The 21,856-nt window shown below is 55.0% G+C and overlaps 44 non-coding genes across 44 annotated transcripts; all 44 read right to left on the bottom strand.

The window, feature by feature from the left end:
- Window positions 1–342: 342 nt before the first annotated feature.
- LOC127793344 (5S ribosomal RNA) lies at window positions 343–461 on the bottom strand. The gene has a single exon (XR_008021331.1). It is a non-coding gene; the product is annotated as a 5S ribosomal RNA (ribosomal RNA).
- A 372-nt stretch (window positions 462–833) lies between these two features.
- Window positions 834–952, bottom strand: LOC127793343 (5S ribosomal RNA). Its single transcript, XR_008021330.1, has one exon. It is a non-coding gene; the product is annotated as a 5S ribosomal RNA (ribosomal RNA).
- A 371-nt stretch (window positions 953–1,323) lies between these two features.
- Window positions 1,324–1,442, bottom strand: LOC127793340 (5S ribosomal RNA). The gene has a single exon (XR_008021328.1). It is a non-coding gene; the product is annotated as a 5S ribosomal RNA (ribosomal RNA).
- Window positions 1,443–1,814: 372 nt separating this feature from the next.
- Window positions 1,815–1,933, bottom strand: LOC127793339 (5S ribosomal RNA). The gene has a single exon (XR_008021327.1). It is a non-coding gene; the product is annotated as a 5S ribosomal RNA (ribosomal RNA).
- Window positions 1,934–2,305: 372 nt separating this feature from the next.
- On the bottom strand, window positions 2,306–2,424 carry LOC127793338 (5S ribosomal RNA). Its single transcript, XR_008021326.1, has one exon. It is a non-coding gene; the product is annotated as a 5S ribosomal RNA (ribosomal RNA).
- A 372-nt stretch (window positions 2,425–2,796) lies between these two features.
- On the bottom strand, window positions 2,797–2,915 carry LOC127793337 (5S ribosomal RNA). Its single transcript, XR_008021325.1, has one exon. It is a non-coding gene; the product is annotated as a 5S ribosomal RNA (ribosomal RNA).
- Window positions 2,916–3,286: 371 nt separating this feature from the next.
- On the bottom strand, window positions 3,287–3,405 carry LOC127793336 (5S ribosomal RNA). Its single transcript, XR_008021324.1, has one exon. It is a non-coding gene; the product is annotated as a 5S ribosomal RNA (ribosomal RNA).
- A 371-nt stretch (window positions 3,406–3,776) lies between these two features.
- Window positions 3,777–3,895, bottom strand: LOC127793335 (5S ribosomal RNA). Its single transcript, XR_008021323.1, has one exon. It is a non-coding gene; the product is annotated as a 5S ribosomal RNA (ribosomal RNA).
- A 371-nt stretch (window positions 3,896–4,266) lies between these two features.
- Window positions 4,267–4,385, bottom strand: LOC127793334 (5S ribosomal RNA). Its single transcript, XR_008021322.1, has one exon. It is a non-coding gene; the product is annotated as a 5S ribosomal RNA (ribosomal RNA).
- Window positions 4,386–4,756: 371 nt separating this feature from the next.
- On the bottom strand, window positions 4,757–4,875 carry LOC127793333 (5S ribosomal RNA). The gene has a single exon (XR_008021321.1). It is a non-coding gene; the product is annotated as a 5S ribosomal RNA (ribosomal RNA).
- Window positions 4,876–5,247: 372 nt separating this feature from the next.
- On the bottom strand, window positions 5,248–5,366 carry LOC127793332 (5S ribosomal RNA). The gene has a single exon (XR_008021320.1). It is a non-coding gene; the product is annotated as a 5S ribosomal RNA (ribosomal RNA).
- Window positions 5,367–5,737: 371 nt separating this feature from the next.
- Window positions 5,738–5,856, bottom strand: LOC127793331 (5S ribosomal RNA). Its single transcript, XR_008021319.1, has one exon. It is a non-coding gene; the product is annotated as a 5S ribosomal RNA (ribosomal RNA).
- A 371-nt stretch (window positions 5,857–6,227) lies between these two features.
- On the bottom strand, window positions 6,228–6,346 carry LOC127793329 (5S ribosomal RNA). Its single transcript, XR_008021317.1, has one exon. It is a non-coding gene; the product is annotated as a 5S ribosomal RNA (ribosomal RNA).
- Window positions 6,347–6,718: 372 nt separating this feature from the next.
- LOC127793328 (5S ribosomal RNA) lies at window positions 6,719–6,837 on the bottom strand. Its single transcript, XR_008021316.1, has one exon. It is a non-coding gene; the product is annotated as a 5S ribosomal RNA (ribosomal RNA).
- Window positions 6,838–7,209: 372 nt separating this feature from the next.
- LOC127793327 (5S ribosomal RNA) lies at window positions 7,210–7,328 on the bottom strand. Its single transcript, XR_008021315.1, has one exon. It is a non-coding gene; the product is annotated as a 5S ribosomal RNA (ribosomal RNA).
- Window positions 7,329–7,700: 372 nt separating this feature from the next.
- Window positions 7,701–7,819, bottom strand: LOC127793326 (5S ribosomal RNA). The gene has a single exon (XR_008021314.1). It is a non-coding gene; the product is annotated as a 5S ribosomal RNA (ribosomal RNA).
- A 372-nt stretch (window positions 7,820–8,191) lies between these two features.
- On the bottom strand, window positions 8,192–8,310 carry LOC127793324 (5S ribosomal RNA). The gene has a single exon (XR_008021313.1). It is a non-coding gene; the product is annotated as a 5S ribosomal RNA (ribosomal RNA).
- Window positions 8,311–8,682: 372 nt separating this feature from the next.
- LOC127793323 (5S ribosomal RNA) lies at window positions 8,683–8,801 on the bottom strand. Its single transcript, XR_008021312.1, has one exon. It is a non-coding gene; the product is annotated as a 5S ribosomal RNA (ribosomal RNA).
- Window positions 8,802–9,173: 372 nt separating this feature from the next.
- On the bottom strand, window positions 9,174–9,292 carry LOC127793322 (5S ribosomal RNA). Its single transcript, XR_008021311.1, has one exon. It is a non-coding gene; the product is annotated as a 5S ribosomal RNA (ribosomal RNA).
- A 371-nt stretch (window positions 9,293–9,663) lies between these two features.
- Window positions 9,664–9,782, bottom strand: LOC127793321 (5S ribosomal RNA). The gene has a single exon (XR_008021310.1). It is a non-coding gene; the product is annotated as a 5S ribosomal RNA (ribosomal RNA).
- Window positions 9,783–10,154: 372 nt separating this feature from the next.
- LOC127793320 (5S ribosomal RNA) lies at window positions 10,155–10,273 on the bottom strand. Its single transcript, XR_008021309.1, has one exon. It is a non-coding gene; the product is annotated as a 5S ribosomal RNA (ribosomal RNA).
- A 372-nt stretch (window positions 10,274–10,645) lies between these two features.
- On the bottom strand, window positions 10,646–10,764 carry LOC127793319 (5S ribosomal RNA). The gene has a single exon (XR_008021308.1). It is a non-coding gene; the product is annotated as a 5S ribosomal RNA (ribosomal RNA).
- Window positions 10,765–11,136: 372 nt separating this feature from the next.
- LOC127793317 (5S ribosomal RNA) lies at window positions 11,137–11,255 on the bottom strand. The gene has a single exon (XR_008021306.1). It is a non-coding gene; the product is annotated as a 5S ribosomal RNA (ribosomal RNA).
- A 371-nt stretch (window positions 11,256–11,626) lies between these two features.
- On the bottom strand, window positions 11,627–11,745 carry LOC127793316 (5S ribosomal RNA). The gene has a single exon (XR_008021305.1). It is a non-coding gene; the product is annotated as a 5S ribosomal RNA (ribosomal RNA).
- A 372-nt stretch (window positions 11,746–12,117) lies between these two features.
- Window positions 12,118–12,236, bottom strand: LOC127793315 (5S ribosomal RNA). The gene has a single exon (XR_008021304.1). It is a non-coding gene; the product is annotated as a 5S ribosomal RNA (ribosomal RNA).
- Window positions 12,237–12,608: 372 nt separating this feature from the next.
- Window positions 12,609–12,727, bottom strand: LOC127793314 (5S ribosomal RNA). Its single transcript, XR_008021303.1, has one exon. It is a non-coding gene; the product is annotated as a 5S ribosomal RNA (ribosomal RNA).
- A 371-nt stretch (window positions 12,728–13,098) lies between these two features.
- LOC127793313 (5S ribosomal RNA) lies at window positions 13,099–13,217 on the bottom strand. Its single transcript, XR_008021302.1, has one exon. It is a non-coding gene; the product is annotated as a 5S ribosomal RNA (ribosomal RNA).
- A 371-nt stretch (window positions 13,218–13,588) lies between these two features.
- On the bottom strand, window positions 13,589–13,707 carry LOC127793430 (5S ribosomal RNA). Its single transcript, XR_008021423.1, has one exon. It is a non-coding gene; the product is annotated as a 5S ribosomal RNA (ribosomal RNA).
- A 372-nt stretch (window positions 13,708–14,079) lies between these two features.
- On the bottom strand, window positions 14,080–14,198 carry LOC127793429 (5S ribosomal RNA). The gene has a single exon (XR_008021422.1). It is a non-coding gene; the product is annotated as a 5S ribosomal RNA (ribosomal RNA).
- A 371-nt stretch (window positions 14,199–14,569) lies between these two features.
- Window positions 14,570–14,688, bottom strand: LOC127793428 (5S ribosomal RNA). The gene has a single exon (XR_008021420.1). It is a non-coding gene; the product is annotated as a 5S ribosomal RNA (ribosomal RNA).
- A 372-nt stretch (window positions 14,689–15,060) lies between these two features.
- LOC127793427 (5S ribosomal RNA) lies at window positions 15,061–15,179 on the bottom strand. Its single transcript, XR_008021419.1, has one exon. It is a non-coding gene; the product is annotated as a 5S ribosomal RNA (ribosomal RNA).
- A 372-nt stretch (window positions 15,180–15,551) lies between these two features.
- Window positions 15,552–15,670, bottom strand: LOC127793426 (5S ribosomal RNA). The gene has a single exon (XR_008021418.1). It is a non-coding gene; the product is annotated as a 5S ribosomal RNA (ribosomal RNA).
- A 371-nt stretch (window positions 15,671–16,041) lies between these two features.
- LOC127793424 (5S ribosomal RNA) lies at window positions 16,042–16,160 on the bottom strand. The gene has a single exon (XR_008021416.1). It is a non-coding gene; the product is annotated as a 5S ribosomal RNA (ribosomal RNA).
- A 371-nt stretch (window positions 16,161–16,531) lies between these two features.
- On the bottom strand, window positions 16,532–16,650 carry LOC127793423 (5S ribosomal RNA). The gene has a single exon (XR_008021414.1). It is a non-coding gene; the product is annotated as a 5S ribosomal RNA (ribosomal RNA).
- A 372-nt stretch (window positions 16,651–17,022) lies between these two features.
- On the bottom strand, window positions 17,023–17,141 carry LOC127793422 (5S ribosomal RNA). The gene has a single exon (XR_008021413.1). It is a non-coding gene; the product is annotated as a 5S ribosomal RNA (ribosomal RNA).
- Window positions 17,142–17,513: 372 nt separating this feature from the next.
- LOC127793421 (5S ribosomal RNA) lies at window positions 17,514–17,632 on the bottom strand. Its single transcript, XR_008021412.1, has one exon. It is a non-coding gene; the product is annotated as a 5S ribosomal RNA (ribosomal RNA).
- A 372-nt stretch (window positions 17,633–18,004) lies between these two features.
- Window positions 18,005–18,123, bottom strand: LOC127793420 (5S ribosomal RNA). The gene has a single exon (XR_008021411.1). It is a non-coding gene; the product is annotated as a 5S ribosomal RNA (ribosomal RNA).
- Window positions 18,124–18,495: 372 nt separating this feature from the next.
- On the bottom strand, window positions 18,496–18,614 carry LOC127793419 (5S ribosomal RNA). The gene has a single exon (XR_008021410.1). It is a non-coding gene; the product is annotated as a 5S ribosomal RNA (ribosomal RNA).
- Window positions 18,615–18,986: 372 nt separating this feature from the next.
- Window positions 18,987–19,105, bottom strand: LOC127793418 (5S ribosomal RNA). Its single transcript, XR_008021408.1, has one exon. It is a non-coding gene; the product is annotated as a 5S ribosomal RNA (ribosomal RNA).
- A 372-nt stretch (window positions 19,106–19,477) lies between these two features.
- Window positions 19,478–19,596, bottom strand: LOC127793417 (5S ribosomal RNA). The gene has a single exon (XR_008021407.1). It is a non-coding gene; the product is annotated as a 5S ribosomal RNA (ribosomal RNA).
- Window positions 19,597–19,968: 372 nt separating this feature from the next.
- Window positions 19,969–20,087, bottom strand: LOC127793416 (5S ribosomal RNA). Its single transcript, XR_008021406.1, has one exon. It is a non-coding gene; the product is annotated as a 5S ribosomal RNA (ribosomal RNA).
- A 372-nt stretch (window positions 20,088–20,459) lies between these two features.
- On the bottom strand, window positions 20,460–20,578 carry LOC127793415 (5S ribosomal RNA). The gene has a single exon (XR_008021405.1). It is a non-coding gene; the product is annotated as a 5S ribosomal RNA (ribosomal RNA).
- Window positions 20,579–20,950: 372 nt separating this feature from the next.
- LOC127793413 (5S ribosomal RNA) lies at window positions 20,951–21,069 on the bottom strand. The gene has a single exon (XR_008021403.1). It is a non-coding gene; the product is annotated as a 5S ribosomal RNA (ribosomal RNA).
- A 371-nt stretch (window positions 21,070–21,440) lies between these two features.
- LOC127793412 (5S ribosomal RNA) lies at window positions 21,441–21,559 on the bottom strand. Its single transcript, XR_008021402.1, has one exon. It is a non-coding gene; the product is annotated as a 5S ribosomal RNA (ribosomal RNA).
- Window positions 21,560–21,856: the final 297 nt, after the last annotated feature.

Below are 21,856 nucleotides of genomic sequence, written 5' to 3'. Positions count from 1 at the left end.
GCATCGTCCAGGGGGGCGCGGATCGCTCCCTGCCCCCCTCCACGATGAGTGGGGCCCGCTCGGGACCGGTAAGAAGCCAGAAGCGAAAGTCGCCGACCGATTCGGAGGCGGCGTACGTTTTTTTTTTTAAAGATCTGCACGCTGCAAAGATCCGGAGGCGGTTATAAATCCCTAACGATTTTCGCTCTTAAATGAGCTCCGGGAACGTTAAGGAACCTTAAACCGTGAAAACTGTAGCGAACGCTGAACCCCAACAGTCCAGAACACAGGGGAAAAACGGGGAATACGGTTACGCCGACGCGGAACCGTTTCTCGGGGAGGACTGGAAAGGAGCAAAAAAAAGGGGTGCAACACGAGGACTTCCCAGGGGGTCACCCATCCTAGTACTGCTCTCGCCCAAGCACGCTTAACTTCGGAGTTCTGATGGGATCCGGTGCATTAGTGCTGGTATGATCGCACCCGCACACTAAGGTTGCCTCTGTTCATTTATGGCATCGTCCAGGGGGGCGCGGATCGCTCCCTGCCCCCCTCCACGATGAGTGGGGCCCGCTCGGGACCGGTAAGAAGCCAGAAGCGAAAGTCGCCGACCGATTCGGAGGCGGCGTACGTTTTTTTTTTTAAAGATCTGCACGCTGCAAAGATCCGGAGGCGGTTATAAATCCCTAACGATTTTCGCTCTTAAATGAGCTCCGGGAACGTTAAGGAACCTTAAACCGTGAAAACTGTAGCGAACGCTGAACCCCAACAGTCCAGAACACAGGGGAAAAACGGGGAATACGGTTACGCCGACGCGGAACCGTTTCTCGGGGAGGACTGGAAAGGAGCAAAAAAAAGGGGTGCAACACGAGGACTTCCCAGGGGGTCACCCATCCTAGTACTGCTCTCGCCCAAGCACGCTTAACTTCGGAGTTCTGATGGGATCCGGTGCATTAGTGCTGGTATGATCGCACCCGCACACTAAGGTTGCCTCTGTTCATTTATGGCATCGTCCAGGGGGGCGCGGATCGCTCCCTGCCCCCCTCCACGATGAGTGGGGCCCGCTCGGGACCGGTAAGAAGCCAGAAGCGAAAGTCGCCGACCGATTCGGAGGCGGCGTACGTTTTTTTTTTAAAGATCTGCACGCTGCAAAGATCCGGAGGCGGTTATAAATCCCTAACGATTTTCGCTCTTAAATGAGCTCCGGGAACGTTAAGGAACCTTAAACCGTGAAAACTGTAGCGAACGCTGAACCCCAACAGTCCAGAACACAGGGGAAAAACGGGGAATACGGTTACGCCGACGCGGAACCGTTTCTCGGGGAGGACTGGAAAGGAGCAAAAAAAAGGGGTGCAACACGAGGACTTCCCAGGGGGTCACCCATCCTAGTACTGCTCTCGCCCAAGCACGCTTAACTTCGGAGTTCTGATGGGATCCGGTGCATTAGTGCTGGTATGATCGCACCCGCACACTAAGGTTGCCTCTGTTCATTTATGGCATCGTCCAGGGGGGCGCGGATCGCTCCCTGCCCCCCTCCACGATGAGTGGGGCCCGCTCGGGACCGGTAAGAAGCCAGAAGCGAAAGTCGCCGACCGATTCGGAGGCGGCGTACGTTTTTTTTTTTAAAGATCTGCACGCTGCAAAGATCCGGAGGCGGTTATAAATCCCTAACGATTTTCGCTCTTAAATGAGCTCCGGGAACGTTAAGGAACCTTAAACCGTGAAAACTGTAGCGAACGCTGAACCCCAACAGTCCAGAACACAGGGGAAAAACGGGGAATACGGTTACGCCGACGCGGAACCGTTTCTCGGGGAGGACTGGAAAGGAGCAAAAAAAAGGGGTGCAACACGAGGACTTCCCAGGGGGTCACCCATCCTAGTACTGCTCTCGCCCAAGCACGCTTAACTTCGGAGTTCTGATGGGATCCGGTGCATTAGTGCTGGTATGATCGCACCCGCACACTAAGGTTGCCTCTGTTCATTTATGGCATCGTCCAGGGGGGCGCGGATCGCTCCCTGCCCCCCTCCACGATGAGTGGGGCCCGCTCGGGACCGGTAAGAAGCCAGAAGCGAAAGTCGCCGACCGATTCGGAGGCGGCGTACGTTTTTTTTTTTAAAGATCTGCACGCTGCAAAGATCCGGAGGCGGTTATAAATCCCTAACGATTTTCGCTCTTAAATGAGCTCCGGGAACGTTAAGGAACCTTAAACCGTGAAAACTGTAGCGAACGCTGAACCCCAACAGTCCAGAACACAGGGGAAAAACGGGGAATACGGTTACGCCGACGCGGAACCGTTTCTCGGGGAGGACTGGAAAGGAGCAAAAAAAAGGGGTGCAACACGAGGACTTCCCAGGGGGTCACCCATCCTAGTACTGCTCTCGCCCAAGCACGCTTAACTTCGGAGTTCTGATGGGATCCGGTGCATTAGTGCTGGTATGATCGCACCCGCACACTAAGGTTGCCTCTGTTCATTTATGGCATCGTCCAGGGGGGCGCGGATCGCTCCCTGCCCCCCTCCACGATGAGTGGGGCCCGCTCGGGACCGGTAAGAAGCCAGAAGCGAAAGTCGCCGACCGATTCGGAGGCGGCGTACGTTTTTTTTTTTAAAGATCTGCACGCTGCAAAGATCCGGAGGCGGTTATAAATCCCTAACGATTTTCGCTCTTAAATGAGCTCCGGGAACGTTAAGGAACCTTAAACCGTGAAAACTGTAGCGAACGCTGAACCCCAACAGTCCAGAACACAGGGGAAAAACGGGGAATACGGTTACGCCGACGCGGAACCGTTTCTCGGGGAGGACTGGAAAGGAGCAAAAAAAAGGGGTGCAACACGAGGACTTCCCAGGGGGTCACCCATCCTAGTACTGCTCTCGCCCAAGCACGCTTAACTTCGGAGTTCTGATGGGATCCGGTGCATTAGTGCTGGTATGATCGCACCCGCACACTAAGGTTGCCTCTGTTCATTTATGGCATCGTCCAGGGGGGCGCGGATCGCTCCCTGCCCCCCTCCACGATGAGTGGGGCCCGCTCGGGACCGGTAAGAAGCCAGAAGCGAAAGTCGCCGACCGATTCGGAGGCGGCGTACGTTTTTTTTTTAAAGATCTGCACGCTGCAAAGATCCGGAGGCGGTTATAAATCCCTAACGATTTTCGCTCTTAAATGAGCTCCGGGAACGTTAAGGAACCTTAAACCGTGAAAACTGTAGCGAACGCTGAACCCCAACAGTCCAGAACACAGGGGAAAAACGGGGAATACGGTTACGCCGACGCGGAACCGTTTCTCGGGGAGGACTGGAAAGGAGCAAAAAAAAGGGGTGCAACACGAGGACTTCCCAGGGGGTCACCCATCCTAGTACTGCTCTCGCCCAAGCACGCTTAACTTCGGAGTTCTGATGGGATCCGGTGCATTAGTGCTGGTATGATCGCACCCGCACACTAAGGTTGCCTCTGTTCATTTATGGCATCGTCCAGGGGGGCGCGGATCGCTCCCTGCCCCCCTCCACGATGAGTGGGGCCCGCTCGGGACCGGTAAGAAGCCAGAAGCGAAAGTCGCCGACCGATTCGGAGGCGGCGTACGTTTTTTTTTTAAAGATCTGCACGCTGCAAAGATCCGGAGGCGGTTATAAATCCCTAACGATTTTCGCTCTTAAATGAGCTCCGGGAACGTTAAGGAACCTTAAACCGTGAAAACTGTAGCGAACGCTGAACCCCAACAGTCCAGAACACAGGGGAAAAACGGGGAATACGGTTACGCCGACGCGGAACCGTTTCTCGGGGAGGACTGGAAAGGAGCAAAAAAAAGGGGTGCAACACGAGGACTTCCCAGGGGGTCACCCATCCTAGTACTGCTCTCGCCCAAGCACGCTTAACTTCGGAGTTCTGATGGGATCCGGTGCATTAGTGCTGGTATGATCGCACCCGCACACTAAGGTTGCCTCTGTTCATTTATGGCATCGTCCAGGGGGGCGCGGATCGCTCCCTGCCCCCCTCCACGATGAGTGGGGCCCGCTCGGGACCGGTAAGAAGCCAGAAGCGAAAGTCGCCGACCGATTCGGAGGCGGCGTACGTTTTTTTTTTAAAGATCTGCACGCTGCAAAGATCCGGAGGCGGTTATAAATCCCTAACGATTTTCGCTCTTAAATGAGCTCCGGGAACGTTAAGGAACCTTAAACCGTGAAAACTGTAGCGAACGCTGAACCCCAACAGTCCAGAACACAGGGGAAAAACGGGGAATACGGTTACGCCGACGCGGAACCGTTTCTCGGGGAGGACTGGAAAGGAGCAAAAAAAAGGGGTGCAACACGAGGACTTCCCAGGGGGTCACCCATCCTAGTACTGCTCTCGCCCAAGCACGCTTAACTTCGGAGTTCTGATGGGATCCGGTGCATTAGTGCTGGTATGATCGCACCCGCACACTAAGGTTGCCTCTGTTCATTTATGGCATCGTCCAGGGGGGCGCGGATCGCTCCCTGCCCCCCTCCACGATGAGTGGGGCCCGCTCGGGACCGGTAAGAAGCCAGAAGCGAAAGTCGCCGACCGATTCGGAGGCGGCGTACGTTTTTTTTTTAAAGATCTGCACGCTGCAAAGATCCGGAGGCGGTTATAAATCCCTAACGATTTTCGCTCTTAAATGAGCTCCGGGAACGTTAAGGAACCTTAAACCGTGAAAACTGTAGCGAACGCTGAACCCCAACAGTCCAGAACACAGGGGAAAAACGGGGAATACGGTTACGCCGACGCGGAACCGTTTCTCGGGGAGGACTGGAAAGGAGCAAAAAAAAGGGGTGCAACACGAGGACTTCCCAGGGGGTCACCCATCCTAGTACTGCTCTCGCCCAAGCACGCTTAACTTCGGAGTTCTGATGGGATCCGGTGCATTAGTGCTGGTATGATCGCACCCGCACACTAAGGTTGCCTCTGTTCATTTATGGCATCGTCCAGGGGGGCGCGGATCGCTCCCTGCCCCCCTCCACGATGAGTGGGGCCCGCTCGGGACCGGTAAGAAGCCAGAAGCGAAAGTCGCCGACCGATTCGGAGGCGGCGTACGTTTTTTTTTTTAAAGATCTGCACGCTGCAAAGATCCGGAGGCGGTTATAAATCCCTAACGATTTTCGCTCTTAAATGAGCTCCGGGAACGTTAAGGAACCTTAAACCGTGAAAACTGTAGCGAACGCTGAACCCCAACAGTCCAGAACACAGGGGAAAAACGGGGAATACGGTTACGCCGACGCGGAACCGTTTCTCGGGGAGGACTGGAAAGGAGCAAAAAAAAGGGGTGCAACACGAGGACTTCCCAGGGGGTCACCCATCCTAGTACTGCTCTCGCCCAAGCACGCTTAACTTCGGAGTTCTGATGGGATCCGGTGCATTAGTGCTGGTATGATCGCACCCGCACACTAAGGTTGCCTCTGTTCATTTATGGCATCGTCCAGGGGGGCGCGGATCGCTCCCTGCCCCCCTCCACGATGAGTGGGGCCCGCTCGGGACCGGTAAGAAGCCAGAAGCGAAAGTCGCCGACCGATTCGGAGGCGGCGTACGTTTTTTTTTTAAAGATCTGCACGCTGCAAAGATCCGGAGGCGGTTATAAATCCCTAACGATTTTCGCTCTTAAATGAGCTCCGGGAACGTTAAGGAACCTTAAACCGTGAAAACTGTAGCGAACGCTGAACCCCAACAGTCCAGAACACAGGGGAAAAACGGGGAATACGGTTACGCCGACGCGGAACCGTTTCTCGGGGAGGACTGGAAAGGAGCAAAAAAAAGGGGTGCAACACGAGGACTTCCCAGGGGGTCACCCATCCTAGTACTGCTCTCGCCCAAGCACGCTTAACTTCGGAGTTCTGATGGGATCCGGTGCATTAGTGCTGGTATGATCGCACCCGCACACTAAGGTTGCCTCTGTTCATTTATGGCATCGTCCAGGGGGGCGCGGATCGCTCCCTGCCCCCCTCCACGATGAGTGGGGCCCGCTCGGGACCGGTAAGAAGCCAGAAGCGAAAGTCGCCGACCGATTCGGAGGCGGCGTACGTTTTTTTTTTAAAGATCTGCACGCTGCAAAGATCCGGAGGCGGTTATAAATCCCTAACGATTTTCGCTCTTAAATGAGCTCCGGGAACGTTAAGGAACCTTAAACCGTGAAAACTGTAGCGAACGCTGAACCCCAACAGTCCAGAACACAGGGGAAAAACGGGGAATACGGTTACGCCGACGCGGAACCGTTTCTCGGGGAGGACTGGAAAGGAGCAAAAAAAAGGGGTGCAACACGAGGACTTCCCAGGGGGTCACCCATCCTAGTACTGCTCTCGCCCAAGCACGCTTAACTTCGGAGTTCTGATGGGATCCGGTGCATTAGTGCTGGTATGATCGCACCCGCACACTAAGGTTGCCTCTGTTCATTTATGGCATCGTCCAGGGGGGCGCGGATCGCTCCCTGCCCCCCTCCACGATGAGTGGGGCCCGCTCGGGACCGGTAAGAAGCCAGAAGCGAAAGTCGCCGACCGATTCGGAGGCGGCGTACGTTTTTTTTTTTAAAGATCTGCACGCTGCAAAGATCCGGAGGCGGTTATAAATCCCTAACGATTTTCGCTCTTAAATGAGCTCCGGGAACGTTAAGGAACCTTAAACCGTGAAAACTGTAGCGAACGCTGAACCCCAACAGTCCAGAACACAGGGGAAAAACGGGGAATACGGTTACGCCGACGCGGAACCGTTTCTCGGGGAGGACTGGAAAGGAGCAAAAAAAAGGGGTGCAACACGAGGACTTCCCAGGGGGTCACCCATCCTAGTACTGCTCTCGCCCAAGCACGCTTAACTTCGGAGTTCTGATGGGATCCGGTGCATTAGTGCTGGTATGATCGCACCCGCACACTAAGGTTGCCTCTGTTCATTTATGGCATCGTCCAGGGGGGCGCGGATCGCTCCCTGCCCCCCTCCACGATGAGTGGGGCCCGCTCGGGACCGGTAAGAAGCCAGAAGCGAAAGTCGCCGACCGATTCGGAGGCGGCGTACGTTTTTTTTTTTAAAGATCTGCACGCTGCAAAGATCCGGAGGCGGTTATAAATCCCTAACGATTTTCGCTCTTAAATGAGCTCCGGGAACGTTAAGGAACCTTAAACCGTGAAAACTGTAGCGAACGCTGAACCCCAACAGTCCAGAACACAGGGGAAAAACGGGGAATACGGTTACGCCGACGCGGAACCGTTTCTCGGGGAGGACTGGAAAGGAGCAAAAAAAAGGGGTGCAACACGAGGACTTCCCAGGGGGTCACCCATCCTAGTACTGCTCTCGCCCAAGCACGCTTAACTTCGGAGTTCTGATGGGATCCGGTGCATTAGTGCTGGTATGATCGCACCCGCACACTAAGGTTGCCTCTGTTCATTTATGGCATCGTCCAGGGGGGCGCGGATCGCTCCCTGCCCCCCTCCACGATGAGTGGGGCCCGCTCGGGACCGGTAAGAAGCCAGAAGCGAAAGTCGCCGACCGATTCGGAGGCGGCGTACGTTTTTTTTTTTAAAGATCTGCACGCTGCAAAGATCCGGAGGCGGTTATAAATCCCTAACGATTTTCGCTCTTAAATGAGCTCCGGGAACGTTAAGGAACCTTAAACCGTGAAAACTGTAGCGAACGCTGAACCCCAACAGTCCAGAACACAGGGGAAAAACGGGGAATACGGTTACGCCGACGCGGAACCGTTTCTCGGGGAGGACTGGAAAGGAGCAAAAAAAAGGGGTGCAACACGAGGACTTCCCAGGGGGTCACCCATCCTAGTACTGCTCTCGCCCAAGCACGCTTAACTTCGGAGTTCTGATGGGATCCGGTGCATTAGTGCTGGTATGATCGCACCCGCACACTAAGGTTGCCTCTGTTCATTTATGGCATCGTCCAGGGGGGCGCGGATCGCTCCCTGCCCCCCTCCACGATGAGTGGGGCCCGCTCGGGACCGGTAAGAAGCCAGAAGCGAAAGTCGCCGACCGATTCGGAGGCGGCGTACGTTTTTTTTTTTAAAGATCTGCACGCTGCAAAGATCCGGAGGCGGTTATAAATCCCTAACGATTTTCGCTCTTAAATGAGCTCCGGGAACGTTAAGGAACCTTAAACCGTGAAAACTGTAGCGAACGCTGAACCCCAACAGTCCAGAACACAGGGGAAAAACGGGGAATACGGTTACGCCGACGCGGAACCGTTTCTCGGGGAGGACTGGAAAGGAGCAAAAAAAAGGGGTGCAACACGAGGACTTCCCAGGGGGTCACCCATCCTAGTACTGCTCTCGCCCAAGCACGCTTAACTTCGGAGTTCTGATGGGATCCGGTGCATTAGTGCTGGTATGATCGCACCCGCACACTAAGGTTGCCTCTGTTCATTTATGGCATCGTCCAGGGGGGCGCGGATCGCTCCCTGCCCCCCTCCACGATGAGTGGGGCCCGCTCGGGACCGGTAAGAAGCCAGAAGCGAAAGTCGCCGACCGATTCGGAGGCGGCGTACGTTTTTTTTTTTAAAGATCTGCACGCTGCAAAGATCCGGAGGCGGTTATAAATCCCTAACGATTTTCGCTCTTAAATGAGCTCCGGGAACGTTAAGGAACCTTAAACCGTGAAAACTGTAGCGAACGCTGAACCCCAACAGTCCAGAACACAGGGGAAAAACGGGGAATACGGTTACGCCGACGCGGAACCGTTTCTCGGGGAGGACTGGAAAGGAGCAAAAAAAAGGGGTGCAACACGAGGACTTCCCAGGGGGTCACCCATCCTAGTACTGCTCTCGCCCAAGCACGCTTAACTTCGGAGTTCTGATGGGATCCGGTGCATTAGTGCTGGTATGATCGCACCCGCACACTAAGGTTGCCTCTGTTCATTTATGGCATCGTCCAGGGGGGCGCGGATCGCTCCCTGCCCCCCTCCACGATGAGTGGGGCCCGCTCGGGACCGGTAAGAAGCCAGAAGCGAAAGTCGCCGACCGATTCGGAGGCGGCGTACGTTTTTTTTTTTAAAGATCTGCACGCTGCAAAGATCCGGAGGCGGTTATAAATCCCTAACGATTTTCGCTCTTAAATGAGCTCCGGGAACGTTAAGGAACCTTAAACCGTGAAAACTGTAGCGAACGCTGAACCCCAACAGTCCAGAACACAGGGGAAAAACGGGGAATACGGTTACGCCGACGCGGAACCGTTTCTCGGGGAGGACTGGAAAGGAGCAAAAAAAAGGGGTGCAACACGAGGACTTCCCAGGGGGTCACCCATCCTAGTACTGCTCTCGCCCAAGCACGCTTAACTTCGGAGTTCTGATGGGATCCGGTGCATTAGTGCTGGTATGATCGCACCCGCACACTAAGGTTGCCTCTGTTCATTTATGGCATCGTCCAGGGGGGCGCGGATCGCTCCCTGCCCCCCTCCACGATGAGTGGGGCCCGCTCGGGACCGGTAAGAAGCCAGAAGCGAAAGTCGCCGACCGATTCGGAGGCGGCGTACGTTTTTTTTTTAAAGATCTGCACGCTGCAAAGATCCGGAGGCGGTTATAAATCCCTAACGATTTTCGCTCTTAAATGAGCTCCGGGAACGTTAAGGAACCTTAAACCGTGAAAACTGTAGCGAACGCTGAACCCCAACAGTCCAGAACACAGGGGAAAAACGGGGAATACGGTTACGCCGACGCGGAACCGTTTCTCGGGGAGGACTGGAAAGGAGCAAAAAAAAGGGGTGCAACACGAGGACTTCCCAGGGGGTCACCCATCCTAGTACTGCTCTCGCCCAAGCACGCTTAACTTCGGAGTTCTGATGGGATCCGGTGCATTAGTGCTGGTATGATCGCACCCGCACACTAAGGTTGCCTCTGTTCATTTATGGCATCGTCCAGGGGGGCGCGGATCGCTCCCTGCCCCCCTCCACGATGAGTGGGGCCCGCTCGGGACCGGTAAGAAGCCAGAAGCGAAAGTCGCCGACCGATTCGGAGGCGGCGTACGTTTTTTTTTTTAAAGATCTGCACGCTGCAAAGATCCGGAGGCGGTTATAAATCCCTAACGATTTTCGCTCTTAAATGAGCTCCGGGAACGTTAAGGAACCTTAAACCGTGAAAACTGTAGCGAACGCTGAACCCCAACAGTCCAGAACACAGGGGAAAAACGGGGAATACGGTTACGCCGACGCGGAACCGTTTCTCGGGGAGGACTGGAAAGGAGCAAAAAAAAGGGGTGCAACACGAGGACTTCCCAGGGGGTCACCCATCCTAGTACTGCTCTCGCCCAAGCACGCTTAACTTCGGAGTTCTGATGGGATCCGGTGCATTAGTGCTGGTATGATCGCACCCGCACACTAAGGTTGCCTCTGTTCATTTATGGCATCGTCCAGGGGGGCGCGGATCGCTCCCTGCCCCCCTCCACGATGAGTGGGGCCCGCTCGGGACCGGTAAGAAGCCAGAAGCGAAAGTCGCCGACCGATTCGGAGGCGGCGTACGTTTTTTTTTTTAAAGATCTGCACGCTGCAAAGATCCGGAGGCGGTTATAAATCCCTAACGATTTTCGCTCTTAAATGAGCTCCGGGAACGTTAAGGAACCTTAAACCGTGAAAACTGTAGCGAACGCTGAACCCCAACAGTCCAGAACACAGGGGAAAAACGGGGAATACGGTTACGCCGACGCGGAACCGTTTCTCGGGGAGGACTGGAAAGGAGCAAAAAAAAGGGGTGCAACACGAGGACTTCCCAGGGGGTCACCCATCCTAGTACTGCTCTCGCCCAAGCACGCTTAACTTCGGAGTTCTGATGGGATCCGGTGCATTAGTGCTGGTATGATCGCACCCGCACACTAAGGTTGCCTCTGTTCATTTATGGCATCGTCCAGGGGGGCGCGGATCGCTCCCTGCCCCCCTCCACGATGAGTGGGGCCCGCTCGGGACCGGTAAGAAGCCAGAAGCGAAAGTCGCCGACCGATTCGGAGGCGGCGTACGTTTTTTTTTTTAAAGATCTGCACGCTGCAAAGATCCGGAGGCGGTTATAAATCCCTAACGATTTTCGCTCTTAAATGAGCTCCGGGAACGTTAAGGAACCTTAAACCGTGAAAACTGTAGCGAACGCTGAACCCCAACAGTCCAGAACACAGGGGAAAAACGGGGAATACGGTTACGCCGACGCGGAACCGTTTCTCGGGGAGGACTGGAAAGGAGCAAAAAAAAGGGGTGCAACACGAGGACTTCCCAGGGGGTCACCCATCCTAGTACTGCTCTCGCCCAAGCACGCTTAACTTCGGAGTTCTGATGGGATCCGGTGCATTAGTGCTGGTATGATCGCACCCGCACACTAAGGTTGCCTCTGTTCATTTATGGCATCGTCCAGGGGGGCGCGGATCGCTCCCTGCCCCCCTCCACGATGAGTGGGGCCCGCTCGGGACCGGTAAGAAGCCAGAAGCGAAAGTCGCCGACCGATTCGGAGGCGGCGTACGTTTTTTTTTTAAAGATCTGCACGCTGCAAAGATCCGGAGGCGGTTATAAATCCCTAACGATTTTCGCTCTTAAATGAGCTCCGGGAACGTTAAGGAACCTTAAACCGTGAAAACTGTAGCGAACGCTGAACCCCAACAGTCCAGAACACAGGGGAAAAACGGGGAATACGGTTACGCCGACGCGGAACCGTTTCTCGGGGAGGACTGGAAAGGAGCAAAAAAAAGGGGTGCAACACGAGGACTTCCCAGGGGGTCACCCATCCTAGTACTGCTCTCGCCCAAGCACGCTTAACTTCGGAGTTCTGATGGGATCCGGTGCATTAGTGCTGGTATGATCGCACCCGCACACTAAGGTTGCCTCTGTTCATTTATGGCATCGTCCAGGGGGGCGCGGATCGCTCCCTGCCCCCCTCCACGATGAGTGGGGCCCGCTCGGGACCGGTAAGAAGCCAGAAGCGAAAGTCGCCGACCGATTCGGAGGCGGCGTACGTTTTTTTTTTTAAAGATCTGCACGCTGCAAAGATCCGGAGGCGGTTATAAATCCCTAACGATTTTCGCTCTTAAATGAGCTCCGGGAACGTTAAGGAACCTTAAACCGTGAAAACTGTAGCGAACGCTGAACCCCAACAGTCCAGAACACAGGGGAAAAACGGGGAATACGGTTACGCCGACGCGGAACCGTTTCTCGGGGAGGACTGGAAAGGAGCAAAAAAAAGGGGTGCAACACGAGGACTTCCCAGGGGGTCACCCATCCTAGTACTGCTCTCGCCCAAGCACGCTTAACTTCGGAGTTCTGATGGGATCCGGTGCATTAGTGCTGGTATGATCGCACCCGCACACTAAGGTTGCCTCTGTTCATTTATGGCATCGTCCAGGGGGGCGCGGATCGCTCCCTGCCCCCCTCCACGATGAGTGGGGCCCGCTCGGGACCGGTAAGAAGCCAGAAGCGAAAGTCGCCGACCGATTCGGAGGCGGCGTACGTTTTTTTTTTTAAAGATCTGCACGCTGCAAAGATCCGGAGGCGGTTATAAATCCCTAACGATTTTCGCTCTTAAATGAGCTCCGGGAACGTTAAGGAACCTTAAACCGTGAAAACTGTAGCGAACGCTGAACCCCAACAGTCCAGAACACAGGGGAAAAACGGGGAATACGGTTACGCCGACGCGGAACCGTTTCTCGGGGAGGACTGGAAAGGAGCAAAAAAAAGGGGTGCAACACGAGGACTTCCCAGGGGGTCACCCATCCTAGTACTGCTCTCGCCCAAGCACGCTTAACTTCGGAGTTCTGATGGGATCCGGTGCATTAGTGCTGGTATGATCGCACCCGCACACTAAGGTTGCCTCTGTTCATTTATGGCATCGTCCAGGGGGGCGCGGATCGCTCCCTGCCCCCCTCCACGATGAGTGGGGCCCGCTCGGGACCGGTAAGAAGCCAGAAGCGAAAGTCGCCGACCGATTCGGAGGCGGCGTACGTTTTTTTTTTAAAGATCTGCACGCTGCAAAGATCCGGAGGCGGTTATAAATCCCTAACGATTTTCGCTCTTAAATGAGCTCCGGGAACGTTAAGGAACCTTAAACCGTGAAAACTGTAGCGAACGCTGAACCCCAACAGTCCAGAACACAGGGGAAAAACGGGGAATACGGTTACGCCGACGCGGAACCGTTTCTCGGGGAGGACTGGAAAGGAGCAAAAAAAAGGGGTGCAACACGAGGACTTCCCAGGGGGTCACCCATCCTAGTACTGCTCTCGCCCAAGCACGCTTAACTTCGGAGTTCTGATGGGATCCGGTGCATTAGTGCTGGTATGATCGCACCCGCACACTAAGGTTGCCTCTGTTCATTTATGGCATCGTCCAGGGGGGCGCGGATCGCTCCCTGCCCCCCTCCACGATGAGTGGGGCCCGCTCGGGACCGGTAAGAAGCCAGAAGCGAAAGTCGCCGACCGATTCGGAGGCGGCGTACGTTTTTTTTTTAAAGATCTGCACGCTGCAAAGATCCGGAGGCGGTTATAAATCCCTAACGATTTTCGCTCTTAAATGAGCTCCGGGAACGTTAAGGAACCTTAAACCGTGAAAACTGTAGCGAACGCTGAACCCCAACAGTCCAGAACACAGGGGAAAAACGGGGAATACGGTTACGCCGACGCGGAACCGTTTCTCGGGGAGGACTGGAAAGGAGCAAAAAAAAGGGGTGCAACACGAGGACTTCCCAGGGGGTCACCCATCCTAGTACTGCTCTCGCCCAAGCACGCTTAACTTCGGAGTTCTGATGGGATCCGGTGCATTAGTGCTGGTATGATCGCACCCGCACACTAAGGTTGCCTCTGTTCATTTATGGCATCGTCCAGGGGGGCGCGGATCGCTCCCTGCCCCCCTCCACGATGAGTGGGGCCCGCTCGGGACCGGTAAGAAGCCAGAAGCGAAAGTCGCCGACCGATTCGGAGGCGGCGTACGTTTTTTTTTTTAAAGATCTGCACGCTGCAAAGATCCGGAGGCGGTTATAAATCCCTAACGATTTTCGCTCTTAAATGAGCTCCGGGAACGTTAAGGAACCTTAAACCGTGAAAACTGTAGCGAACGCTGAACCCCAACAGTCCAGAACACAGGGGAAAAACGGGGAATACGGTTACGCCGACGCGGAACCGTTTCTCGGGGAGGACTGGAAAGGAGCAAAAAAAAGGGGTGCAACACGAGGACTTCCCAGGGGGTCACCCATCCTAGTACTGCTCTCGCCCAAGCACGCTTAACTTCGGAGTTCTGATGGGATCCGGTGCATTAGTGCTGGTATGATCGCACCCGCACACTAAGGTTGCCTCTGTTCATTTATGGCATCGTCCAGGGGGGCGCGGATCGCTCCCTGCCCCCCTCCACGATGAGTGGGGCCCGCTCGGGACCGGTAAGAAGCCAGAAGCGAAAGTCGCCGACCGATTCGGAGGCGGCGTACGTTTTTTTTTTAAAGATCTGCACGCTGCAAAGATCCGGAGGCGGTTATAAATCCCTAACGATTTTCGCTCTTAAATGAGCTCCGGGAACGTTAAGGAACCTTAAACCGTGAAAACTGTAGCGAACGCTGAACCCCAACAGTCCAGAACACAGGGGAAAAACGGGGAATACGGTTACGCCGACGCGGAACCGTTTCTCGGGGAGGACTGGAAAGGAGCAAAAAAAAGGGGTGCAACACGAGGACTTCCCAGGGGGTCACCCATCCTAGTACTGCTCTCGCCCAAGCACGCTTAACTTCGGAGTTCTGATGGGATCCGGTGCATTAGTGCTGGTATGATCGCACCCGCACACTAAGGTTGCCTCTGTTCATTTATGGCATCGTCCAGGGGGGCGCGGATCGCTCCCTGCCCCCCTCCACGATGAGTGGGGCCCGCTCGGGACCGGTAAGAAGCCAGAAGCGAAAGTCGCCGACCGATTCGGAGGCGGCGTACGTTTTTTTTTTTAAAGATCTGCACGCTGCAAAGATCCGGAGGCGGTTATAAATCCCTAACGATTTTCGCTCTTAAATGAGCTCCGGGAACGTTAAGGAACCTTAAACCGTGAAAACTGTAGCGAACGCTGAACCCCAACAGTCCAGAACACAGGGGAAAAACGGGGAATACGGTTACGCCGACGCGGAACCGTTTCTCGGGGAGGACTGGAAAGGAGCAAAAAAAAGGGGTGCAACACGAGGACTTCCCAGGGGGTCACCCATCCTAGTACTGCTCTCGCCCAAGCACGCTTAACTTCGGAGTTCTGATGGGATCCGGTGCATTAGTGCTGGTATGATCGCACCCGCACACTAAGGTTGCCTCTGTTCATTTATGGCATCGTCCAGGGGGGCGCGGATCGCTCCCTGCCCCCCTCCACGATGAGTGGGGCCCGCTCGGGACCGGTAAGAAGCCAGAAGCGAAAGTCGCCGACCGATTCGGAGGCGGCGTACGTTTTTTTTTTTAAAGATCTGCACGCTGCAAAGATCCGGAGGCGGTTATAAATCCCTAACGATTTTCGCTCTTAAATGAGCTCCGGGAACGTTAAGGAACCTTAAACCGTGAAAACTGTAGCGAACGCTGAACCCCAACAGTCCAGAACACAGGGGAAAAACGGGGAATACGGTTACGCCGACGCGGAACCGTTTCTCGGGGAGGACTGGAAAGGAGCAAAAAAAAGGGGTGCAACACGAGGACTTCCCAGGGGGTCACCCATCCTAGTACTGCTCTCGCCCAAGCACGCTTAACTTCGGAGTTCTGATGGGATCCGGTGCATTAGTGCTGGTATGATCGCACCCGCACACTAAGGTTGCCTCTGTTCATTTATGGCATCGTCCAGGGGGGCGCGGATCGCTCCCTGCCCCCCTCCACGATGAGTGGGGCCCGCTCGGGACCGGTAAGAAGCCAGAAGCGAAAGTCGCCGACCGATTCGGAGGCGGCGTACGTTTTTTTTTTAAAGATCTGCACGCTGCAAAGATCCGGAGGCGGTTATAAATCCCTAACGATTTTCGCTCTTAAATGAGCTCCGGGAACGTTAAGGAACCTTAAACCGTGAAAACTGTAGCGAACGCTGAACCCCAACAGTCCAGAACACAGGGGAAAAACGGGGAATACGGTTACGCCGACGCGGAACCGTTTCTCGGGGAGGACTGGAAAGGAGCAAAAAAAAGGGGTGCAACACGAGGACTTCCCAGGGGGTCACCCATCCTAGTACTGCTCTCGCCCAAGCACGCTTAACTTCGGAGTTCTGATGGGATCCGGTGCATTAGTGCTGGTATGATCGCACCCGCACACTAAGGTTGCCTCTGTTCATTTATGGCATCGTCCAGGGGGGCGCGGATCGCTCCCTGCCCCCCTCCACGATGAGTGGGGCCCGCTCGGGACCGGTAAGAAGCCAGAAGCGAAAGTCGCCGACCGATTCGGAGGCGGCGTACGTTTTTTTTTTAAAGATCTGCACGCTGCAAAGATCCGGAGGCGGTTATAAATCCCTAACGATTTTCGCTCTTAAATGAGCTCCGGGAACGTTAAGGAACCTTAAACCGTGAAAACTGTAGCGAACGCTGAACCCCAACAGTCCAGAACACAGGGGAAAAACGGGGAATACGGTTACGCCGACGCGGAACCGTTTCTCGGGGAGGACTGGAAAGGAGCAAAAAAAAGGGGTGCAACACGAGGACTTCCCAGGGGGTCACCCATCCTAGTACTGCTCTCGCCCAAGCACGCTTAACTTCGGAGTTCTGATGGGATCCGGTGCATTAGTGCTGGTATGATCGCACCCGCACACTAAGGTTGCCTCTGTTCATTTATGGCATCGTCCAGGGGGGCGCGGATCGCTCCCTGCCCCCCTCCACGATGAGTGGGGCCCGCTCGGGACCGGTAAGAAGCCAGAAGCGAAAGTCGCCGACCGATTCGGAGGCGGCGTACGTTTTTTTTTTTAAAGATCTGCACGCTGCAAAGATCCGGAGGCGGTTATAAATCCCTAACGATTTTCGCTCTTAAATGAGCTCCGGGAACGTTAAGGAACCTTAAACCGTGAAAACTGTAGCGAACGCTGAACCCCAACAGTCCAGAACACAGGGGAAAAACGGGGAATACGGTTACGCCGACGCGGAACCGTTTCTCGGGGAGGACTGGAAAGGAGCAAAAAAAAGGGGTGCAACACGAGGACTTCCCAGGGGGTCACCCATCCTAGTACTGCTCTCGCCCAAGCACGCTTAACTTCGGAGTTCTGATGGGATCCGGTGCATTAGTGCTGGTATGATCGCACCCGCACACTAAGGTTGCCTCTGTTCATTTATGGCATCGTCCAGGGGGGCGCGGATCGCTCCCTGCCCCCCTCCACGATGAGTGGGGCCCGCTCGGGACCGGTAAGAAGCCAGAAGCGAAAGTCGCCGACCGATTCGGAGGCGGCGTACGTTTTTTTTTTTAAAGATCTGCACGCTGCAAAGATCCGGAGGCGGTTATAAATCCCTAACGATTTTCGCTCTTAAATGAGCTCCGGGAACGTTAAGGAACCTTAAACCGTGAAAACTGTAGCGAACGCTGAACCCCAACAGTCCAGAACACAGGGGAAAAACGGGGAATACGGTTACGCCGACGCGGAACCGTTTCTCGGGGAGGACTGGAAAGGAGCAAAAAAAAGGGGTGCAACACGAGGACTTCCCAGGGGGTCACCCATCCTAGTACTGCTCTCGCCCAAGCACGCTTAACTTCGGAGTTCTGATGGGATCCGGTGCATTAGTGCTGGTATGATCGCACCCGCACACTAAGGTTGCCTCTGTTCATTTATGGCATCGTCCAGGGGGGCGCGGATCGCTCCCTGCCCCCCTCCACGATGAGTGGGGCCCGCTCGGGACCGGTAAGAAGCCAGAAGCGAAAGTCGCCGACCGATTCGGAGGCGGCGTACGTTTTTTTTTTTAAAGATCTGCACGCTGCAAAGATCCGGAGGCGGTTATAAATCCCTAACGATTTTCGCTCTTAAATGAGCTCCGGGAACGTTAAGGAACCTTAAACCGTGAAAACTGTAGCGAACGCTGAACCCCAACAGTCCAGAACACAGGGGAAAAACGGGGAATACGGTTACGCCGACGCGGAACCGTTTCTCGGGGAGGACTGGAAAGGAGCAAAAAAAAGGGGTGCAACACGAGGACTTCCCAGGGGGTCACCCATCCTAGTACTGCTCTCGCCCAAGCACGCTTAACTTCGGAGTTCTGATGGGATCCGGTGCATTAGTGCTGGTATGATCGCACCCGCACACTAAGGTTGCCTCTGTTCATTTATGGCATCGTCCAGGGGGGCGCGGATCGCTCCCTGCCCCCCTCCACGATGAGTGGGGCCCGCTCGGGACCGGTAAGAAGCCAGAAGCGAAAGTCGCCGACCGATTCGGAGGCGGCGTACGTTTTTTTTTTTAAAGATCTGCACGCTGCAAAGATCCGGAGGCGGTTATAAATCCCTAACGATTTTCGCTCTTAAATGAGCTCCGGGAACGTTAAGGAACCTTAAACCGTGAAAACTGTAGCGAACGCTGAACCCCAACAGTCCAGAACACAGGGGAAAAACGGGGAATACGGTTACGCCGACGCGGAACCGTTTCTCGGGGAGGACTGGAAAGGAGCAAAAAAAAGGGGTGCAACACGAGGACTTCCCAGGGGGTCACCCATCCTAGTACTGCTCTCGCCCAAGCACGCTTAACTTCGGAGTTCTGATGGGATCCGGTGCATTAGTGCTGGTATGATCGCACCCGCACACTAAGGTTGCCTCTGTTCATTTATGGCATCGTCCAGGGGGGCGCGGATCGCTCCCTGCCCCCCTCCACGATGAGTGGGGCCCGCTCGGGACCGGTAAGAAGCCAGAAGCGAAAGTCGCCGACCGATTCGGAGGCGGCGTACGTTTTTTTTTTTAAAGATCTGCACGCTGCAAAGATCCGGAGGCGGTTATAAATCCCTAACGATTTTCGCTCTTAAATGAGCTCCGGGAACGTTAAGGAACCTTAAACCGTGAAAACTGTAGCGAACGCTGAACCCCAACAGTCCAGAACACAGGGGAAAAACGGGGAATACGGTTACGCCGACGCGGAACCGTTTCTCGGGGAGGACTGGAAAGGAGCAAAAAAAAGGGGTGCAACACGAGGACTTCCCAGGGGGTCACCCATCCTAGTACTGCTCTCGCCCAAGCACGCTTAACTTCGGAGTTCTGATGGGATCCGGTGCATTAGTGCTGGTATGATCGCACCCGCACACTAAGGTTGCCTCTGTTCATTTATGGCATCGTCCAGGGGGGCGCGGATCGCTCCCTGCCCCCCTCCACGATGAGTGGGGCCCGCTCGGGACCGGTAAGAAGCCAGAAGCGAAAGTCGCCGACCGATTCGGAGGCGGCGTACGTTTTTTTTTTTAAAGATCTGCACGCTGCAAAGATCCGGAGGCGGTTATAAATCCCTAACGATTTTCGCTCTTAAATGAGCTCCGGGAACGTTAAGGAACCTTAAACCGTGAAAACTGTAGCGAACGCTGAACCCCAACAGTCCAGAACACAGGGGAAAAACGGGGAATACGGTTACGCCGACGCGGAACCGTTTCTCGGGGAGGACTGGAAAGGAGCAAAAAAAAGGGGTGCAACACGAGGACTTCCCAGGGGGTCACCCATCCTAGTACTGCTCTCGCCCAAGCACGCTTAACTTCGGAGTTCTGATGGGATCCGGTGCATTAGTGCTGGTATGATCGCACCCGCACACTAAGGTTGCCTCTGTTCATTTATGGCATCGTCCAGGGGGGCGCGGATCGCTCCCTGCCCCCCTCCACGATGAGTGGGGCCCGCTCGGGACCGGTAAGAAGCCAGAAGCGAAAGTCGCCGACCGATTCGGAGGCGGCGTACGTTTTTTTTTTTAAAGATCTGCACGCTGCAAAGATCCGGAGGCGGTTATAAATCCCTAACGATTTTCGCTCTTAAATGAGCTCCGGGAACGTTAAGGAACCTTAAACCGTGAAAACTGTAGCGAACGCTGAACCCCAACAGTCCAGAACACAGGGGAAAAACGGGGAATACGGTTACGCCGACGCGGAACCGTTTCTCGGGGAGGACTGGAAAGGAGCAAAAAAAAGGGGTGCAACACGAGGACTTCCCAGGGGGTCACCCATCCTAGTACTGCTCTCGCCCAAGCACGCTTAACTTCGGAGTTCTGATGGGATCCGGTGCATTAGTGCTGGTATGATCGCACCCGCACACTAAGGTTGCCTCTGTTCATTTATGGCATCGTCCAGGGGGGCGCGGATCGCTCCCTGCCCCCCTCCACGATGAGTGGGGCCCGCTCGGGACCGGTAAGAAGCCAGAAGCGAAAGTCGCCGACCGATTCGGAGGCGGCGTACGTTTTTTTTTTTAAAGATCTGCACGCTGCAAAGATCCGGAGGCGGTTATAAATCCCTAACGATTTTCGCTCTTAAATGAGCTCCGGGAACGTTAAGGAACCTTAAACCGTGAAAACTGTAGCGAACGCTGAACCCCAACAGTCCAGAACACAGGGGAAAAACGGGGAATACGGTTACGCCGACGCGGAACCGTTTCTCGGGGAGGACTGGAAAGGAGCAAAAAAAAGGGGTGCAACACGAGGACTTCCCAGGGGGTCACCCATCCTAGTACTGCTCTCGCCCAAGCACGCTTAACTTCGGAGTTCTGATGGGATCCGGTGCATTAGTGCTGGTATGATCGCACCCGCACACTAAGGTTGCCTCTGTTCATTTATGGCATCGTCCAGGGGGGCGCGGATCGCTCCCTGCCCCCCTCCACGATGAGTGGGGCCCGCTCGGGACCGGTAAGAAGCCAGAAGCGAAAGTCGCCGACCGATTCGGAGGCGGCGTACGTTTTTTTTTTTAAAGATCTGCACGCTGCAAAGATCCGGAGGCGGTTATAAATCCCTAACGATTTTCGCTCTTAAATGAGCTCCGGGAACGTTAAGGAACCTTAAACCGTGAAAACTGTAGCGAACGCTGAACCCCAACAGTCCAGAACACAGGGGAAAAACGGGGAATACGGTTACGCCGACGCGGAACCGTTTCTCGGGGAGGACTGGAAAGGAGCAAAAAAAAGGGGTGCAACACGAGGACTTCCCAGGGGGTCACCCATCCTAGTACTGCTCTCGCCCAAGCACGCTTAACTTCGGAGTTCTGATGGGATCCGGTGCATTAGTGCTGGTATGATCGCACCCGCACACTAAGGTTGCCTCTGTTCATTTATGGCATCGTCCAGGGGGGCGCGGATCGCTCCCTGCCCCCCTCCACGATGAGTGGGGCCCGCTCGGGACCGGTAAGAAGCCAGAAGCGAAAGTCGCCGACCGATTCGGAGGCGGCGTACGTTTTTTTTTTAAAGATCTGCACGCTGCAAAGATCCGGAGGCGGTTATAAATCCCTAACGATTTTCGCTCTTAAATGAGCTCCGGGAACGTTAAGGAACCTTAAACCGTGAAAACTGTAGCGAACGCTGAACCCCAACAGTCCAGAACACAGGGGAAAAACGGGGAATACGGTTACGCCGACGCGGAACCGTTTCTCGGGGAGGACTGGAAAGGAGCAAAAAAAAGGGGTGCAACACGAGGACTTCCCAGGGGGTCACCCATCCTAGTACTGCTCTCGCCCAAGCACGCTTAACTTCGGAGTTCTGATGGGATCCGGTGCATTAGTGCTGGTATGATCGCACCCGCACACTAAGGTTGCCTCTGTTCATTTATGGCATCGTCCAGGGGGGCGCGGATCGCTCCCTGCCCCCCTCCACGATGAGTGGGGCCCGCTCGGGACCGGTAAGAAGCCAGAAGCGAAAGTCGCCGACCGATTCGGAGGCGGCGTACGTTTTTTTTTTTAAAGATCTGCACGCTGCAAAGATCCGGAGGCGGTTATAAATCCCTAACGATTTTCGCTCTTAAATGAGCTCCGGGAACGTTAAGGAACCTTAAACCGTGAAAACTGTAGCGAACGCTGAACCCCAACAGTCCAGAACAC

This window comes from Diospyros lotus, unplaced genomic scaffold (genome assembly GCF_014633365.1).
Source record: "Diospyros lotus cultivar Yz01 unplaced genomic scaffold, ASM1463336v1 superscaf2, whole genome shotgun sequence".
In the NCBI taxonomy this organism is placed as follows: domain Eukaryota; kingdom Viridiplantae; phylum Streptophyta; class Magnoliopsida; order Ericales; family Ebenaceae; genus Diospyros; species Diospyros lotus.
Note: the sequence above shows the minus strand (reverse complement) of the source record. Positions and strands in the feature narration are given on the sequence as shown.